General features: G+C 34.0%; 1 pseudogene; it reads right to left on the reverse strand.

Annotated features, from left to right (window-relative positions):
- Positions 1-599: 599 nt before the first annotated feature.
- LOC120216139 lies at positions 600-4502 on the reverse strand (annotated as a pseudogene).
- Between the last annotated feature and the right edge of the window lie 17304 nt (positions 4503-21806).

Genomic DNA, 21806 nt, shown 5'->3' on the forward strand with positions numbered 1-21806 from the left:
CGATAACGATGATGACGGCAACAATGACATGGTTCCATCTCGTAAATTCTGTTGATAAAAGAATTATGTGAGTTGACCCGAATCGAATTCCAAGACCAACCTTTTTCCAATGGACATCACTCTTCCTCGTCTACTTCATGAAAGGGAAGTGGCACGGTCTTGATTGCCCTGAACTTGCCTGCATTATTTAGATGCTCATTCTCCAACCTGGACCATTAGAAGGTTTTGTTCATTGTTGCTTCTCAATCAAGCAACAAGTGTGCATGTTGATGGGAACAAATGCCTAGCCCCAGGCTGCACTTGTAAAGATTCAGAAAATATTACACAAACAACCTTTTTTTTTTACCTGTAGAAATTCCACAGTCCTCTTCTGATCACCTCGAGTGCTGCCAAAAACAGTCCGGTTACCCTGTAGTCGACGTTTTGAAAACTAGAATGGACAACTGTTTGCAGCCATGCCAGCCTGAGGATAAGGTTCAATCCCTGCAGGTCATGAAAAAATTTGTTCAGAACAGGCTCCAGTTTTCTTGTGCACCTATTCGTATGTTAAGACACTATATGGTACATCGATCGAACAACTGCAGTACTTATTGCTTTATTTTTGTGTTTCTACCGAATAAGACCAAGAATCTTACGTTTGTTCGTGGAATGGCATTAACAGTATTTGTTTTAAGAGTATGTTTATTCTCCTGTTATTGACTCATCTTGATTTCTATCTATACCAAGATGGACAAGCTGGTTGTTAACTTGTATTAGCTCGTATGCGTTGCCAATGGCCGATATATTCTAAGGGCTATTACATTTTTTTCCTAGCAGGCAGGGGAAGTGATTTGAGGGTGTAACATATACCAAATGAACTTTCGACGAAGCATTAGTTCGTTTTGTAGCCAAGGATTCTTTGAATTCAACTGAAGTAAACCCCAGTCCTTTACAAAGTCCCAATACAATTGGTAAACTGTTGCAGCACTCAACATGACGACTACAAGACATAGCCATCCGATAGTCCTTTCTTTCTCGTAGGCCACTTTGGCCCCTGCTGCTAACATTGCTGATACATATTTACCTAGATTGACAAGGTGATTTGTCTGTCCTTCGTCAAACCACCGCCGAGCACACTGCAAGCCAATCAAAATACAATTTCTTTCAGATGAGAGTAATTAATCTCAACCAACTAAGTTCTCTGGAACAAAATATACCTGCAATAGCTCTCCAGTAATAGGGTAGAAAGGACACTGCATAAGCAAGATCTCTGTAATGTTTGGCTCTCATGCAATATCCGTAGTCTTGCGTTTTGTAGCTTACAGTTATGTAATAACAAGCCACATACTTGAGGAGCTGTGATTCTCCACCCTTTCAAGTACTTAATTAGCAGTTAAACCAATCTGACTACAAAGTTGATCAGCCATGAAAAAATCCAACATGACAACCTGCATACGAATAGTCGTAATTAATTAGGAAACTGATTGTCCATACAATAAGTGTTGGATTTTCATCTTTTTCCAACTTGTAAGGAGTTAAGTACATTATAGAGAGGTGATAAAATTATATTCCGTATCATGCCTAGGAAACGATAACGACTTCACGATTCCAACAACAGCAGTCATTGAAGTAGTACAGGTTAAGAACACATCTCTGTACTTAAGCTCCTTGGTGGGAGCTAACTCGAAGATGAAGCTGTAATTGATACGAGCTTTTCTCCACATGAAAATGTTGCAACCATACAAAAAGTAGTGTAGGAACAATAGACTGAATATGCTGCAGAAAGAGAGTGTTGATAAGATGAGATGACACCGAGGATGTTATTAGAGCTTAAGAACTCTATAATCTTAAAACATGCTGAAGCTCACTACTTGCCTAAGTACAGGGTAGGCTGTTTCCATATAGATCGAATCCGGTTGTCTTCTGTACATCCCGGTGAGATGAGCCATAATGATGTATCCCACGAGAAGGGCCACGAAACACCCAGTAAAGATTCCTGAGCATGTTTAAAACTTTAAACCAATTAGTTAAATTCATATTCTATCTAGGTAATCTAGGAAAACAAGTTGCAGAATACTGGATAACATATTATGTTCAGTTGGGATGTCTGATATGATATGGTGGACATAAGACACTTGTTAATGTTGGACGTTCAGGGACTTGCCATCGCGAATAACACGATGATAGAAATGAGTCCCAGAACAAGATGTGATATACAGCAATTCGGAAAACCGAACGGTGGTAGCTGCTGTGTTAATGGGCTGCTCTTTTTAAAGGTCGAATCTATGTACGTTCAAATTTGTCTGAGGCATAAACTATGCTTTTTTGGTCCACCCAAAAAGTGAAACCTCACACTGCCCTTCATTTTAAGTCTAGTGCCCTAATGGGTTCATGCTTTGACACCTTTTAAAAACCTATTATTTAGCAAAGTGATCATGCTAGAAAGCTTTCCACCAAAGAGCAAATATATCATTCTTAAAGTTTTACTTTCCTTTAGAAAGACTTTATTGGATGATGCTAAATGCTTAAGGAACTAACCAATGAAAAAGGTTACGGAATGTGATTCTTTACGCTGTTGCGGCCTGAGATATTTCATACTCTTCCTGCGATCTTCGTCAGCAAAATGCATGATAAATAGATCTTCAACTTCATCTGATAAGTTCATTACCTGTCATTTATAAGACTAATGAGCAGGTGTACAAAGTTGTACTGATACATAATCAGACAAGCATATCTATGTTCGATTTTTACATAGATCTTAAGATATGATTTTGCTGATCAATAACCACTTAATATTGTCGGCAACTAATCAGATGAATAAATTAATTACTGGCAAACATGGAACAAACTCAAGGAATTTTTTATCTTCTCTTGCCTTATCCGAGCTGTTGAAGTAGGATCTCTCAACAACTTTAAGATAAATGGGAAGAACTTGTTTTCCAGTAACCTGAGCAAGTTCATTCAAGAGAAAATCATGTTTAGTTATTTGTGTAAATGGAAATGGAATGATCACTTTAAAGACACCAAACAAATTTACGTACTTTTTCAAACTTCTTAAGAATTTTTATAAAAGCAAGCATGTTCAAGTGCCTGTAAGTTTTGAGATAACCCAATCCTTTATATAGCTCTACAAAAGCTCCTTTGATCATCTTCTCCGCATGGTGCAGCTTGGACTTGTTGATGTGCAGCTTACCCCCTTGGGGTCCATATTTCTTCGAGGACTGGTTAACTAAATCGTCCCAAACTAGGTAACTGATAGCCGAGAAGGTCCGAGAAGGCGTCGTGAGAGGGATGTTTATTCTCAAGTTCTTTCCCTGGAAGATGAAAACACAACCGGAGAGTGATCTTAATCTCCCTTTCTCTCTTTTCACATTAATACTTGTCGATTTTAACGTCTCGTCTGATCTCGGAGAGTCTGAAAAGGACACTTCATTTTTATCCAATTCGTCGGTGCAACTGTCTTGCTGCAGCTGTTCTTGTTCCATTCTGTCCTTGACAGAGTCCTCCTCTGCATGAAGACAGAGTCGGTATATATATGTTAGGTGTATAAATATAATGCATGATTGTGATAGCGAAACCAATAAAGACGCATGAATTAGTATCACCAGACATGGATGGAAAATAAATAAGTACCACATGAGATGGTGCAGGAAATGGAAGCGTCCTCTTCCTCCTCCGGGGTGGAACCGCCTCAGCAGCGTTGCTTGATAATAGATTTGAGCTCAGTTAGAATCTGCATTGTTTCTTCAAACGCTCCCTCTTTCCAAAAACTCTTTCTCCTTGGTTTGATAAAATTGGTTCACTTTGTTAAGTTGCATGTCCAAGCATGCAAAAAACTCTTTGGCAACATCAGTATCAGCAAACTGCTCTAGCAATTCTGTTTCATATAGTAAATCTCCTCTGCTAGCCGGAGCAGCCAGTCCCTTGTGAACCTATTAGCACTAAATTAAATTAAAACAAGAAGATGAAGTTCGAGAATCGAGATAGGGAGCTAAAGAGTACTTGAATGAGACCGCGGTTTTGAGGTCGATGGGGACCGAACAAAGAGAAATTTCAAATCGACGACCAGACCTTATCGACGAAAGAAGTGGTGGTATGTTGAGCACTTGTAGCAGGGTGTATTTTCTTGAGGTCCTTTTTGAGTTGGCGGTAATCGACGAAGGCGTCTTTCCACTCGGGAACGAGCTGGCCTTCGAACTGCTTCGAGAACTTAATCATGGCTGTATGTTCAGAGAGGAGAGAATGACGATGGCGGAGTGAGTGTTCGGTTGAAGACATCATTGTTGTATATATGGAGGAGGAAGTTAGGAGGGAGCAAATATGGTTGATGTGGCCGTACGAAAGAGAACACAGCACATTCCAAAATATCCGTTGCACTTATTGTTATCCTACATATGTTCCCTCCACTTGAGAGTTGAAAGGGGCCGGGGTGGCAACTCGCCAAGGTTCGCCGGAAAATGGCCCAACCGCTGCCGGATGTTTGTTTTTACTTGATGAAATGGACTACAAGTTCTCATGAAGATTTTGACATATGGGAGATGGAATTTAAAGTGGATGGCGGTGGGACCATGCACAATTCAAAAGTATTCGATTAACAGTGTTAGTGTATTAATAACAATATAATAATAAAACACAAATCAAGGTATATATTGTCTAAAGGATAACTATTATTTTTATATATCTCGGATTCAAACACTAACAACTAGAGTATATTCGAGCCTTCATGCGTAACTAATAAATTATAAACGATTATAGAATGAAATGTTAGACACGTGCTTAACAAAAAAAAATGTTAAACATTTAAAATAGAAAATAATATAATTTAAATAAATAATTTTCAACTAAGCTAATATTAATAACATGGTTTTGATTTAGATGTAGGAGACACAAGCACTCATATATGCTTAATGGCTCTCTGGCAAGTCAAGGGCTGCTGGGTTGTGTGAGATATATTTGAAGCTTAATTGGCTAATTGAGTTACAATAACACAAAGGAGACTTCTCATTAGACCACCCTGATTTCCACTAGTCCAGGATAACTAAAAGTCTCAGTTATTTGCATTCATATGAGACTGACTTAATATGCTTTCAGCTTGTGAGTTACTGATCAAATTTCAGTCGATTTGTTGGTATATCGCATTCTACACACAGGGAATAAAGTGTTTAGGTAGAAGATTATATATAAATAACATTCCTTCTAGCAGACACGAGTTTGCGAAATCAACACGACAGTTGTGGAAAATTGACAGCCTGCTGGCTGACTCAAATAGACGCTCCTCTCTTTCCACAAACATCTGTCTTTTCAACACTTTTTCTCTCTCTACAATTTAGCGGTCGTATACGTTAAATTGAGGTGCATTTTCCTTTCCTAAACTTTTTACCATATGGTTAATAAGATGTGAAGGGTTTTGTCAAGAGGTTTGGGTGGAGAGACAAAAATAGTGAGGAAATCTAAGGGTTGGAAAGGTTAAGTGAGCCAATGACAAGACATGAAAATGATGGTCTGAGTCGGATTAGCATAAATGGGTGCGCCCAACTCACCCTCCCTATCTTTCCTCTACCTATTAATTACATTATCATCTCAGATATACTCTCTGTTGCAAACAAAATCCCTTTTGACCCCACAATCTATGCTATGACCCATCATACATGCGCCCCCCAATTTCTTTCCCTCTCCCTTTTATAAACCATATGTTAACCAAGTGATAGCAATTGTTGAATTTAGGTTTATATATAAAATAAGGGTCCAAATTATAAAATTTTTCACGAATAAGTTTTTAAATTGTTTTTTGAATGATTCTAGTATTTAACATTACAAACATAATCACTTTAGGTGTTCGGTCTGTAAATGACATTAATTTCATCCATTAAGTGACACGTTTCACAATATGGTAATTTTGAAATTTATTTTTAAAGAAAATATTAAAAATATTATTATATTTATAAAAAAACCCTAATTTCTCTTAAATTATAAATGACATTAATTTCATCCATTAAGTGACACGTTTCACAATATGGTAATTTTGAAATTTATTTTAAAGAAAATATTAAAAATATTATTATATTTATAAAAAAACCCTAATTTCTCTTAAATTATAAATAAACTCAAAATCCCTAAATCTTCAAATATTAACCCTAACCCTAACTTGCCACCACCCTTTTCAGACAAGACCACGCCGTCGACGTAGTCCATTACATCCTCCTAGTCATACACCGTTGTAATTGTCATTGATTGGTCATCGAAATTGCGTGGGATCACGACATCCTAAGGTTCGTGAGGTATAAAACATTGATTTGTCGTTGATCGATCACGATTTCATAAGAGTTTTAGTCACTAGAGGAGGTGAGATCGGGTGAAACGTCGTCGATTGTAAATGACGACGGTCGGTGTGAAATTAGGGGTTGAACGAAGGTTTTCAAAGTTTTAAGTTATTTCAAAATTTATGTGTCTTTTTAAAATATATTTTATTTTATATAAATTTTTTAAAATTACTAGATTAGAACATGTGTCATTTAACGGATGAAATTAACGCTATTGATGGTTTGTACGTCTAAAATGATAACACTTATAATATTAAAACCGAAATAATTTAAAAAATAATTTAGATACTCATTTATGAAAAACACTATAATTTAAGCATTTATTTTATAATCAAACCTTGAATTTATTGTATGGTTGAACTCAAATGGCTTAGTTACTAAGGTGGAATTTAATCCGTTACAGTAATTATAACTCTCTTCCCCTATCAACTAGGTACTGTCGTGTAATCTTTAAATTATCTATTTTGATACAAAAGAACTCCTTTAACCAATCAGCTTACAAACCATCATTCGGTAAGAGAACACACACCTACTAGGCATGCAGGGCAATCTCATGCGCATGTCTATTTATCCACTAGTTTTTCGTTTTTTAATATTTATATTAATAGAGAATTAGAAGTAATCATTTAAACGACCCGAGTTAAATAAATCGAGTTAATTAAACTATGAGTATTATTTTATAATTTAAATTTTATTTAGAAAATATTATCAAATTCATAATATGAGACAGTACATTAGTCTTTTTGGCATATTAAAGAGGAAATTGAGAGTGACATGTATGGTTGATCATCATTTATTTGGATTAATGATTTATACATTAAATATACATATTTTGAAGGAATCTCTATCGCCCCCACAAACTATGAATGCTCGAGCATTTTTAATGGAGAATTTATTCTTGCACAAAACTAAGAACGTATCTTAAGGACTTCACTTAGTCATAGATTAGTGTTGAATGGGAGATTATGTCAAACTAATACGACACTAATTTATAATTAACTTAAAACTTTATTAAATACTTTTGATCGAGTGAGTGAGGGTATTTGCTCAATATATGTGTATGCACCCATGCATATGATTTATTTACATTTGGGAATGAGATGCTTGAGTTATACACTGGGTACCGTATAAAAAATGTGACCTAATATGCCCCATAATCATATGGGTACCGTACTTGAGCAATGCCGGAGGAACTCTCATGATTGATGTCAATGACTGAACAAGATTGATTCTTTTTAACCTGAAATGGTAAGTAACAGAGTAAACTTTGGGAAAACTACCATATGATGTTAAAGGATAAACATATATATAGTGAAACATGAATTTTTCCTTAATTGCCCATGCATATTTAGTGTCCTAGTGATGAGTTGAGGTTCCATAATTAATTCTTCAGGCAATCTTCCAGAAACATACAATTCAAAAGAACATTTAGAGTGACAGATTCAAGATATTGAGTTGGAGATTTTAGTGTGTTCCAACAAATCTAGAAATAAGTGTACATATAGCTTAAAAAAATAGTAGTCTATTTCAGTAGATCATATTTTGAAAATCACAATAATACCCTCCACGCGAACATCAATATGCAATTCCCCAAAACTACACCTATAATGTCTTACCCTATGCCTATTAGGCTTAGGAGCCAACCTAAGGGAATACCTTAGGCCCTAGAGCCTACCCAAAAGAGTACCTTGGACCTCAAAGCCTATCCAATGGAGCATCTCGAGGCCTAAGAGCTTATCCATGAGTCGTCTTAGGTCCGTAAGGAATTACTAGCTTGATTAGAGTTGAATCACATAACTCCATAATACATCCCAATATAAATAAGATTAACAGTAAACACTAATATCAAAAACCAGGAGTCGGATATATTTGTATCAGAAAACAAAACTTAGAGATCGAGGTTTAATTTTAGATATCCAAGTCATACATTTAAAATCAAAGAAAATATTAATGTGCATAAGAAACACACTAAATGATTCAAATATTTTTCAAATGCACTTGGTAGCTATTAGGAATTGAGAGCATGAAACATATGTAGATCGATCGGATTTCAAGAACGAGGTCCCTATTAAAGGGTTCGATTACTATCGGTTCTAATCAAACTTTTAGAACTTGATGCTTTATGACTATTTAGGATTCGGGGAAATCAGAAAGGTATTTTGGAACCTTACATCAGAATTACTGAAAATTCAAATATAATTAGGAGCAATTCCATTATAAGAGCCATCAGGGCCATCATAGACCTTTTAATTCTAGAAAAATTCTTAGTAATTTACCCCAATAAGATAAGATGATAATTTACCCATACCCGAGGATATTGGTATCCCAGAGGAGGTGGGGATAGACGAGGCGACGTTTTTTTAGACCTAACACACGCGCTGAGGCACATTGTTAGAGCTGTCGCTAGGGCACTCGCTCCACATGTTCCATCCTCAGTAGCCCCTCATAAGTCCCTCGTCGAGAGGCTCTGTCATTATTAAACCACTGATTTTTTGGGTTCAGGAGATGACAACCCTGTAGCCGCTGACCACTGGCTTCGAGAGACCCTTCGCACCTTGAGACAACTTCATTTTACCCCCGAGGGTAACCTAGAGTGCATCACCACCCTGTTGAAATATGATGTGTGTCGTAACCGTTTTTTTTAAAAGGAAATTTGGAATTTGAAAACCACGTCATTTTTAATTTATTTCTTTTGATTGATTTTTAATTAAAAAATAACATGAAACAAACCTCTCATTTCGAAAATTTAGAAATTATTTTACAAATAAAAAAACATGTTCGAAGAGTCGCCACCAATCCTTGATTAGGGTGTAATTGGGCACCAAAAAAACATTGTCATTTTAAATAAAAATTAATTTTAATTAAAACAACAAATTGAAGTCCGCGTTACCAGAAAATGAGTTCGGGAGTCGATTACGCGTAGGGAATGATTAGCACCCCATAACGCCCTAAATTGGTACCTAATCGATTACTTAATGTCTTTGCAATGAAATTTATAAATTCAACTTTTAATTTGATTTAAAATCCCATAAAACATCAGAGGTATTATTTTATACCAATAATAATTTAAAATATCTTCCTAGTTAGTTAAAGAGATATTTAATGTTTCATTGTATAAAATAATTTAACCTTAACACATATAATAAATTTAATGATTAAAAAAAATTATAAAGGAAACATTTATTTGGGTCAAATAAATAAAAATGAAACAAATAAAATTATCGAATATAAATATTTATGCGAAAAATCCTCGAAGATATTTCCTAATTATTTAAGGCGTAATTTCGTAAATTATTAGCACAAAATAATATTTTATAATTGAAAAGTATACGTTAAACATAATATATATATATATATTAAGTAAAGAAACATGCAAAATTTATGACGTATAAACATTGCACCAACTTTTTAAGGATTATATATGCACGTAAATTATAAGTAAATAAATATTGAAACATGATGAAGTAATCTTACATATAAATTACATTAGATACTAAGTAGTAATCATTACAAAACAATAAAATGAAACGACCATGATATCAAATAATTTATATATATATATATATATATATATAAAAGAACTTGAATAATCACACAATCAATATTATACCAAATATAAGATATAAAATCTAATATTAAATATAATATACAAACATATAACACAACACACTAAATCCATATTTTAATGTAATTAAAACCTATGCGCATTAACAAGAATATGCTAAAAAATATAATGGACTAGAACATAATAATAAAAAATAAAAGAACTACCAACTACTATAAAGTCTAAAATCAAAGACCAAATTTGTATTGAAAGTAAAAACCAGCGGGCCCTTATTGAATAAGCCAAGTAATTAAAACCCTTGTCTTATATTAGCATAAAAATGGCAGTATCATTCAAAAGATGGAACTAGCATGGAAATTATACTTCTAGCCCTTATCACTAAGCCCACAACATCCAGCAATCACAAAGAACAATCTCCGCCTATCCCGCAACTACAACACCCTTAAATTAAGAATTAGACAGCTCACAGCCCCACCACATAACAGAGTTTTCAACATACAAATACCAGTATACAATAATAGAACGTATCACCTTCCTCCACATTCTAAAAATCTTAAAGCAAAAACTAAACCCAGATTTTTACACACCTAGGACTTGTTAAACTCTCGACATAGCCGACACTCCAAAAAGCCTAAAGTCTTCACAGGTCACCGTACGTCGGTGACCAAATCCACCTCTGATCGTCCTTTCAACCGACTGATGATGCCAAGCGTTTTTTTTTTTTAAATTCCAACGACAGGTATTCACTACTCCCTCATGTTCCTAATGACAAATTCTCTAATGGTGTGTGATGAAACCGACGAGGCTTCAATTAATGAATCTCCACCCTCAGGTAAATTGAACTTAAACTTTTTTTATTATTTGTATTCTTTACAGAATAAAAATTTTGAAAATAAAAATTTCTTTAAAAATAATATCACTGTTAATACTTATTTATTTGCTTCGAATGGTTTATGGTTGAAATTTAGCCTCTAAAATCGTGATCATCGAATGTTGATATGGTTGATATTCTGATTCGATGTTGGCTCTATGGTTCACTGTTACTGCTTTTGACCAGTGCTTATGCTTACTGCTGTCTTTTAAAGATATAAAAATGGAATGAAGCAATATCATATTCATCTTGGAATCATTTCAAATTAATAAAAACAGAAAATAAAATAAAGTAGAAAAATAAATTGAAAACCTTAAGATGTATCTTGCTTGGTATTGATTCTGTCGAAGAGAATGAATTTTTTTACAAATTTCTCTTATCTAGAAAATTCCCCTCATCAGTGTTCTTTTTTTCTGTTCTTGATTGCTTCCCCTTTTCCCCGTTGAAAGTTCCCCTATTTATAATTGTTTCGAATCCACCTTTTCCTTTGATTAGTGCTGAAGCAGGTATCCCTAATCCCGTAATTTTCGGGATTTTTTCTTTATTTCAAAGGTTTAGGTAAACTTTTAATCTTTTGTTGACCTTGATTTTGATCCACTCACATTTGTTGAGATGGCCAGATGATGACAGCTTCTAGAGATATTTGGTGGTAGCTCTATGTTGGCTTGGCAGTTCGGCGAAAATGATTCTGAATGGTTATGTAATTGGACTGGCCTACAAAATATGTAAATTATTAAATTATTAGCTTTAATAATAATAATATAATAAATATATATATATTTTTAATCCCGATCAAAAACGGGTGTCTACAATGTGATAGACTGGTGGGAGATTGTGGAGTTAGCGCTAGAGCCTGAGCGATTGACTTGGGAGTTTTTTATTCAGAGTTCAGACAGAAGTAAAGCGACGATACCCCTACCGGCGACTTGAGAGATTGATTTATACATTTGAATCAGGGTGATTGCTCTGTTTACGAGCATGAGAGCGAGTTCTTACGCTTGAGCTGATATGTGCAGAGTTAGTGGCCACTGAGGAGCACCGCTGCATGAGGTTCAAAAAGGGCCTTCATATAGACATTCTTACTCACCTGACTGTCGATCCACCCAAAATCTTTTAGGAGCTAACCCGCCAAACAAAAGCAATCGAGCGAGTTCTGAGCATGAGAATTGGCATGTATAGTGACGTTTTGGGGTAGAGCGTAGAGCCCCTGACTCTACTGGATAATCTTAAACCTCGACCAAGAGGGCTGGAGACTCTCGAGGGTCGTGGAAACCTTCATCTTCTTAGTCCTGGAGGTCAAGACAGGGTTCGAGCTGCAAACGAGGATCAGAGGGCCGTCGGAGGCCACTAGCTTCAATATTTGTGGCGAGCACCAACAGTTCAGTTAGGACCATACAACCTTTGACTTGCAGAAATTATGGTAGGAGAAACTCGAGTGAGTTCCATAGAGCTTCCAGAGCGTGCTATGGATATGGGTCATTCAAGCACCTTATCAGAGACTGTCCTGAGATAGGGAGTGTAGCACCACCAGTTGTGCAAACATCGACTTAGACTATTTAGATGGGTCGAGAATCCTTTCAGAGAAGGGGTAGTACAGTTTTCAGACATCATAGCAGAGGTACCGCCAGATCCGTAGCCAGTCCTAAGGCTAAGGTTGCTTCCCGCCAGTACGCAGTCAGAGCTCAAGAGGACTGTGAGGCTATTGACGTCATATCATGTATCTTTATAGTTTTTAGTATGCCTGTTACTGCTTTGGTAAATCCAAGGTCAACCCATTCCTATATTTGTTGTGACCTTATCCGAGAGAGTGACATTCCAAATGAGGACTTAGAAGTCAAGGTTCGAGTTTCGAGACTTCTAGGACTAGATGTGTTAGTGGACAAGGTCCACCATAGGTGCCCGGTAGAGATTCAAGGACAAAGACTTGATGGAACTACCCTTTCAAGAGTTCAATGTAATCCTTGGATGGATTGGTTATTAAAGAAATAAATGAATATTGAAAATAAAGGAAAGAAAAGACTTTAATTATTGCACGGTAGAAGGAACCGTTTTCTAAACTTCAATAATGCATAACTACATGGGCAAATGAAGGGCCAAAGCACCTGGCTATACACTTCATGCAATAAGTTAAAAATACCTCCAATCCAAGACCTTGTTTAGCATTACTTTTCAAACGGGTTTTTAAAGCTAAACTAGTTTTTTTTCCACGGGCAATGCTAAACAACTAACTTCTGGGTTCAAACCGACTTTTCAAGTCAATGATAGGAAATCTAGCTTTTACTTGCTAAACAACTTGTGACATTTATAGGATCAATTTATAGAATATTGCCAAGGAAAATGTCACAACAATTACACGTGACATTTAAACATATTATTTAGTTATATAAATAAGGCCAACTTGCAAAGATTTATATCTGGATGAACGTCCCAATGCTAACGTTTCAGCTTCCTAGGAAAACTACATAGCCATGAATAGTAGCAACTTGGATTTCCTTGACATAGTGTTACCAAGAAAAATGAGAATAAAAAACCATGGCTTTCCATGACTCACTTCATAGGGAACGTCAAAGTTGTTTAATTTCCTTGTGTCATTGATCGAATGTTACCTCGAGAATATGACTTTTCTAACAAATAAGAATCGAATATTATTTCGAGGCATTATTGTAATATAATCTGATTTCAACGCTCAAGGACTTCTGATTTTAGGCATATAAAGGAACTAAGGAAGTAACACTGGGTTAAGGTGCTATGGTGTTTCAAGTTGAGTACTTTTTTGTTTTGACTGTTTCAACAATCAGGTTGCTCAATTTTAGGCCACCTCAAGTTCAAATAAATCTACGTATCCAATCATTTTTATCAGGCAGGTTTCGGGTTGCCTCAACTATTGAGTAACACAGCGAGGTGTGGGTCATGTGACTTTCGTCCAATTTAGAATCTTTCAACCAAAGACCAACTTATATGAAACATAGTTCATTCTATAAGATTTGTCATGAAATGTGAGTCATGAGTGCAATTCATGCACAAATCAACCCCATTTTGAGAATTCCCAGCAACCCTCCGTTCACAGCAGTATTCTTTTGGAACATCTTTACCTCTATAGTAGGAGGAACAAGTGCTCGCTTCCCATTTACCTCTATAGTAGGAGGAACAAAATTTCACAAGTTTTACATGCAAAATTAGCACTGTAGAATAAGCATGACACTTGATGATAATATATTCCTTACTCAAAATAATCTTGAAATATCAGATAAGTTTTCCCTTAATTGTGTCACTCGGGGCAGTTGTCCCAACATCTACGAATGAACTAGATTTAAAGTAAATTTTTTAAAATAACTTTCCTTTTTGGTCAATATCTTTCTCAAATGAAGCCTAGGACGCTTGAATTCTTTTATGATCTTAAGCTATTAAGAAACAGATCTAGCATATAAGGTTTTCATATATCAATTCCACAAATGGAAAAAAAATTGCTGCCTGTCACATACCAGGCAAAAGGAATGTCTACATGCTTATTGCTTGCAATTATTATAAAAAGCGAGACCATGAGCTGGATAAAAATAAAATTCTAAATATCCCTTATACGAACTAAATTGACATTTCTAAACCAGAAAAAGTACATATTCTCTTCCAGCAAGCCATAAATAAACCTGGTCTATGATCTCCAAGAACAAGCATTTTACACAAGCTATTACATAATTTAACTAAAGAGAAAAAATACCTTTTCCTTCACATCTCCAAGAATAATTAGATAAGGAGCAATTCCAGGACGTAGAGTTGAGCTTGGCTCATGAAGCTTAGGAAGCTGGACCTTCCTATCGTAGATTCTGCAAATAGTTTCCTCTGACCTAGAAGCTGACTAGAGGATGAAGAACCCCGTGGCGGGACAACTGTTGTCGATCCATTGGAGTCAGTAGAACTCCCACCTGAGCTATATTTGCCCCGACCATCCTAAAGTAGACATGGACTACATGTTAGCTGTGATGTTGACAGTAAAAAGGAAGAACCCAAGTCAAAACTACAAGAGACAGAACAAATCTCACGAGCCAACGGCATGTTATCACTCCCTGCGAGTTCTAGTTTTGGATAGTGAGATTCACCACCATCATTGTACACTACATGAATACACAAATCAAACGAAATTATCTAATGGAACAGTATCAGTTAGAAATTAAAGACAAGATTGATTCTATCACCAAAGAAAAGTAACAATATATAAATGGCAGCTGTGATGGATTTGTCCGGGATAGATGTAGCAGAAATGTTACAGACAAAATCAAAGTTACTATTCTGCTTATTATCATTTCAATCATCTACTAGCTCTTCAAAAGTATATACACAGATAAGAAAACATGCAAAACCTTTTTGTTATGAGTGTGAGTGTCTGCGCGCATATACCAGTGCAGACAGGTAAATCTGCCCTATCGGGGAGTTGGGTAGGAAGGGATGGAGCTTGTTGGCCATGATGCTTTAATAGACTTTGGCTTAAAGGTTGGTTTCGACTATCATGCAGGTTATCCGATAAGGTTTCTGAAGATAAATTAAACCTACTACTAAGATTTCAGAGCAGTGAAATAGTTGAGAATTGAGATGAAAGAATTAAAACAGATTATAACACAAAATTTAATATAGCGGACTTGGCTGAAAATCGTCAGATATAACTCTCTGATCCATCTTGAGCAAGCTTTTATGTAACGTAAAGCACACAATCATAAAACCTAAGATCACTTGTTTCTTCAAGTTCTGGTTTCTTTGAACGAATTGGAAAAATATTCTTCAAAATAATATGCTCAATTACATTTTTGGCTATCAAGGTCACCCAAATTTATGCTCTTCACTCTGTACCTAACTTTTGTATAAGAACAGATATACTAACCAAAAGGTTCCAGGATAGGTGTTTTAAGGCTCCAGAGAGCATAAAAATGTCAAACAGCCCCAACCTTTTTCTAGAATTTCCTGAGCCAACCTGGATAACCTGTCATTGCAACGGTTCATGGATAGTTCAAATAGTAACTGAAACCAGGGTTTTAAAAAACGGTCCGCGACCGTGATTTCGGCCGTAATATAGCGGTTTCGCCGCCGTCCGAGTTACCGGGACGGCCGCAATAACGTCCGCGACGGCCGCAATAGCGTCCGCGACGGCCGCAATAGCGTCCGTGATGGCCGCAATCACGGTAAATCCGAAATAACCGAAAACGCGACCGCGATCGTGATTTGAAACCCTGACTGAAACAACATATTCTGTTAAACAAATGCATTTACGTGGCGATCTCTACGGTGATGCCGGCTCTCAGGTCTTCCTCTTGTTGCCCGCAAACTGACTGCAGTGCATGTCCCCCATGGCCTGTACCACAACCAGGTCAGTGACTCACTCACACGCTGATGTGGGTCCCGTAACCTTTTCCGTTTAACAAGCAAGGTTAATCTTTTGTTCTTAATAGAAAAGCTTGGAGTGATCTTGGTGGGAAGGATTTAATAAATCTATAGACGGGAAAGGATGAACTGTAAAGATTGAATTGTGCATAGCTTGGGGATTAATGAGATATACTGTATGCATAAGCTAAAATGAAATTTTAAAAAATTATGAGTCAGGTCTCTCCCAGCCCTTGTAACTTGGCCCTAAATTATTTGATTTGGTTAATATTAAATTTGTATTTTATTTTATAATCTTTAAGTATTATTTGATATTTTTTTTATTTTTATGTGTTTAAAATAATATATGTTATTTTTTAATTGATTTAATGTTCTATTTGATTTATCAAATATTAATCGACTATACTGAAATAATCAAGAGAGTAATCGAAAAAAGAATTAAAGAATGGTTTCAATAATAATAAAAAATTATTCTCTTTAGGTGATCAAGTTCAATTAGTTTTAGTTAGACAAGTTTGTCGGATCAAACAAGTGATTGAATAAATTTAATTATTTATATTTAAAAATTATATAATTTAGTTTTTTATGATATTGTCAAAACAAACGAGTTTATCATATCAAAGTAGTAATTAAATAACAATATTTTGCCACAAAACAATAAGAAGTTATTATTAAATTGTTATTATATATAAAAAGTAAAACATTTATGAGAAAACAATAAAGATAAAGTTATAAAAATTTTAAATATGAAAAATTAAATTATTAAATTGATTTAAATTGGAATCAAATTAATAAAATATATAAATTTAAAGAATAAAATTATTTTATATCATGTTTTATTATCATTTTATGTTATATTTAATAGGCAATAATTTACTTATAATTCGTAGAGAGAGAAAAGTATTTATTACATAGGGTAAACTATAATATTCGTCACTTTCGTCTTAATTTTGTACATTTTTTCTCATTGAATTTTAAAAGATATATAGTACTTGATCACTTTCATTTTTATTTTATTAAGATTTGTTCATGTTCGTTTTTCATTTAATTAAGTTATGATCACTTATCTTATCAACTTTTAAATATTTAGTCACTAAAATTTTTACTACAGCTAGTGATAAAAAAGTGAAGATATCAAATAAAAGTGATCAAATATTATAAATTTTTAAATTTAACGAGGAAAAACGTACAAGACTAAGATAAAAGTGATCAATTCTATAGTTTACCATAATATTAAGGCTTAAAGTAAAAATAAATACTTAAACTATGTTCCTTTTTGTTTTAGGTACTTATTTTAAGTCTTAATATTTTTCAATTAGAAAATTATTTTTCGGTCAACAAGATATTGACACATCATACAAAATTAGATATTTGTTTTGATAAAAAATATTTTAAAGGCTTAAAAAATATAATTTAAGAACTTATTTTGACCAAAATATAATTGAGATATTTAAAGTGATTATATATAATAGATTAAGTACTTAATTCGAATAAAATCGCCTATATTATACGCGGTCTGCAGGTTTTTCGGATCTTTTTGGTCAGTGAAAGATACTTAATATAAGTTGTTGGAATGGCACAGGAAAAGAAAACATATATACTTTGTTGTAGATTTAGGTCAACTTCAACTGAACATATCGCCCTGGGATCCTGGTTAGTTGAACCGTGAATTTGGTCGGTCCCATGAATTTGAAGAAAAAATGGGTTAAACAAACCATTTCTCTAACAATTTATCATGCGGATGTGACTTGATCATAGTGAACCAAAATTCAACCGTGTTTTATTAGGATAGAAACAAGATTTTATGTCAGAAAATAAATTTTAAAAAATAAATTATCAATAAAAAATATAAAAATATCTAAAACATATAATAATTTGAGGTTCACGGTTGTATTAATCATCCTTTGATGTTTTCTTGACTGTACCCTAATCTAAAACTGTATGCGGTAATCATGGTGCGTGAGAGAGACAAAAGCTTCGACCAGTCTTTCTTTTAAGCTCAAATTTTCAACAAAAGATGGTTGCATTTGTCGTAGCCTGTCTTATTCTTAGCTCACTTCATTTTGCATGAAATTTATTGGCTCAATGGTTACGATAGTCAGTCTGAGTAGGTATTAACTTTCTGACATTGATACTCCAATATATACACACCACAACTCATAACAGAGTATAGGAGGTCCCTTTGTTTTGCTTTCACGAGACTTGGTGTACTAAATTTTAGTTTTTATTCGATATTTAAACTGTTGAGATGTTTAAACTCTTACATCAAAGGATATTACACACTTAAAAACATATTTTTTTATATTGTAATGATAACCATATCAATTGAACTGAGACTTAATAATTCAATTTGAAATTTTAACCTAGACATTAACCTTGGCGTTATTAGTTAAATAACCCCAAAAAGTTCATATGTTGGAACAATACTCCTAAAAAGAGATTTTTTTTTGGAAAAAAATATCTCTAAACTTCACACGTAAGACTAACTCACGTCTTACGCAACGCGTTTAAAAGCCTTGCGTTTTATGAGACGCGAGTCTCCCTCCTCCAACGTGGATTCATTTTCCAGGAAATGCAATTTAATATTTCAATTAAGGTTCCCGAGATATTGAAACGTTTTGGCAAATTATCGCATGTGGTATTTAACATACCTCGCATTATACAAAACGCGAGGTATGTAAGTTTCTAGCCCAAATCGTAAGGGTTTATAGGCATGTTCGAGAGGTATTTTCGAGTAGTTCTTATAAAAAAATTCGTAATTTATAACATTAGAGACGTAGTATTGAAATTTATCTTTCAATTGAGGTCAATATCGACACATATGAGATATTGTAAGCGGGTTAACAATTATCTTGAAAATGATTCTAAAGCTTGTTTTGTAATATTCAAAAATATTAAAATGGTTTGATAGGCATATTCGAAAAAATTTCATAATTTATAAGATTAGAGACGCAGTATTATAACTTATCTTTCAATTCATGATAATATCGGCACATACGAGATACTGTAAGCGAGAAAAGAAATCGCGTTCAAAATATTTCAAAGCTTGATTTTCTACATGAAGAAGAAGCTAACATAGCTTGATAGGCAAGTTTGGTGAGTATTTTCTGGAAGTTAGTATAAAACTTTTCGTCATTTATAAGATTAGAGGTGTAGTTTTGGTACTTATGTTTCAGTTGAGGTTAGTATCCGCACATATGAGATATTCTAAGCAGTGTAAAACACGCGTTCAAAATGGTTCGAAACCCAAAAAATTTAAAAACTAATGAATATATTTTGTTAAATAAAAAAGTAGTACATAATTTCGGTTTTCCAGTTATTTCTCTATGTTTGACTAAATCATCATCACAGTAAATCTTAGTCACATGATTAAAATAACATAAAATAGCATAACAATAAATATAATATAAAAAATATTAGAAAATAAATTTACATGATTATGTAATACAATTACATAAATTTAGGCAATCCTCACCTAGCAGTGACTTTGTGTTTTTTGAAAGTGAGGTATGCAGATATTCCTGATATGACAACACCCCTTAGTAGGCAAGTTTGGTGAGTATTTTCTGGAAGTTAGTATGAAACTTTTCGTCATTTATAAGAATAGAGGTGTAGTTTTGGTACTTATGTTTCAGTTGAGGCTAGTATCCGCACATATGAGATATTCTAAGCGGTGTAAAACACGCGTTCAAAATGGTTCGAAACCCAAAAAATTTAAAAACTAATGAATATATTTTGTTAAATAAAAAAGTAGTACATAATTTCGGTTTTCCAGTTATTTCTCTATGTTTGACTAAATCATCATCACAGTAAATCTTAGTCACATGATTAAAATAACATAAAATAACATAACAATAAATATAATATAAAAATATTAGAAAATAAATTTACATGATTATGTAATACAATTACATAAATTTAGGCAATCCTGACCTAGCAGTGACTTTGTGTTTTTTGAAATAGAGGTCCGCAGATATTCCTGATATGGCAACACCCCTTAGTAAATGGCCTCGCATTCTGTATGGTGCGAGATTTGGAAAAAGAATTCTATAAAATTAACGATAACCATGTTGAATGGAAAGCTTTGTAAAATAATAATCAATGGCAAGATTTTCTTCAGCCGTGTTTCATTTTGGAACTTATTTCTACACTTCCTTCAATCTCAAGATCAAGAAAGATGAGTTATATGATTTGATTTCAACGGAGCTTAAAAATCTACAGCACGACAAATGGCTTTTTGCAAGCGAAAGTTCTCGTTCATGAGCCTGACCCTGAAGCATATTACATGCTAACCTTATCAAATGCAAGTGACATTCAGAAAATGTCTAGGGCTTACACACGTGTCGGTGGTATGAACATCGAGTTGTATGTAACATTTGAGGAAGAAACATATTTATCAACTAATGCAAAAGCAACTCGGTTGTCACAAAATGAAGAGGATGAAGAGGCAATTCTACTATGTTATGCTCATAAACTTCGAGAGAAAGAACAAATAGTTGAGGAACTTAACTTAATATTAGCCATTTCTACAGACTATGAAGAAACAAAATCAGACTCCTCTCCTATTCAGTTCAACTAACTGGAACATCGTGTAGTTCTTTTTTTTTTTATGTTTATAAATTAGTATTTAAATGAATTTCATAAAAATATGATGATTTTCAAAGTATTTATGCATTGAACCAAATAACTATCATATTATTGAAGGATAACTTAAACATCGAGTATTAATAATTTAAACTTAATTAATATAATACCAAAAATTAAAATAACATAAATTTCAATATTAGAAAATACAATTCCATAATTATCATGTTTATAAATCAATATTTAAATAAATTATCATGTTGTTGAATGATAATTTGATTGATATTTTGAATATTTGATCTATCAAAACTTAATTAATAATTATAAAAAATTTGAACATTATATTTGATTCGACTCGATCATATATTTAAAACATAAATATCTATATTTTTCATATATTATTTTACTTTTTTACTACAACCTTAAACTAAACAGTTGTTTTTATTCCTCTCACGATTTCATTAGCTATGTCGAATTGGTAAGTCTTTATACTTCTTTTTCTAATTATTCTTCTTCTCCATTTTCAGCTTATTATTCTTTTTTTCAAGTTTATTTTTATGATCATCAACTATAGACTTTATTACCTCCTTTACCCACTCCTCACTTGAAGACAAGCTTGAATTTCAATCGTCAGAGTCAGAGTCGAAATACCTAAAAATAAAGTTTAAAACCACAAAATTTTTCCCACAAATACATTATTTTTAATAATTGAAAGACAATGTGAGGAGAAAGGCTTGGGGGCTTAGGGGCCCTATTTATAGAAGTCTCTACACCCCAACAGGCGTAATATTTGATATATCTCATGTTATACGAAACCCGAGGTCCACGGAGATTCCTAACGTGGTAAAATCTTATTTTATACCAAACGTGAGGTCCTTTATTTTGTATAAAAAACAATTTCAAAACCATAAGTTAGGTGTAGCACTGCATCTGTTGTATTTTATTTGTCCAATTAACTAAATATATTTTTGCAAGTTCGATTAACTAAAATTGATACTATAGTTCGATTAACTAAAAATACTACAATAAATTTTTTTATACATATTTGAGGATCAAGAAAAAAACAACTTATGATGCTTATGTCAACCCGTATCGCACCGTGGTGGACGAAAAACTCGAC

The sequence above is a fragment of the Hibiscus syriacus genome, unplaced genomic scaffold (genome assembly GCF_006381635.1).
Source record: "Hibiscus syriacus cultivar Baekdansim isolate YM2019G1 unplaced genomic scaffold, ASM638163v2 tig00110156_pilon, whole genome shotgun sequence".
Taxonomy (NCBI): domain Eukaryota; kingdom Viridiplantae; phylum Streptophyta; class Magnoliopsida; order Malvales; family Malvaceae; genus Hibiscus; species Hibiscus syriacus.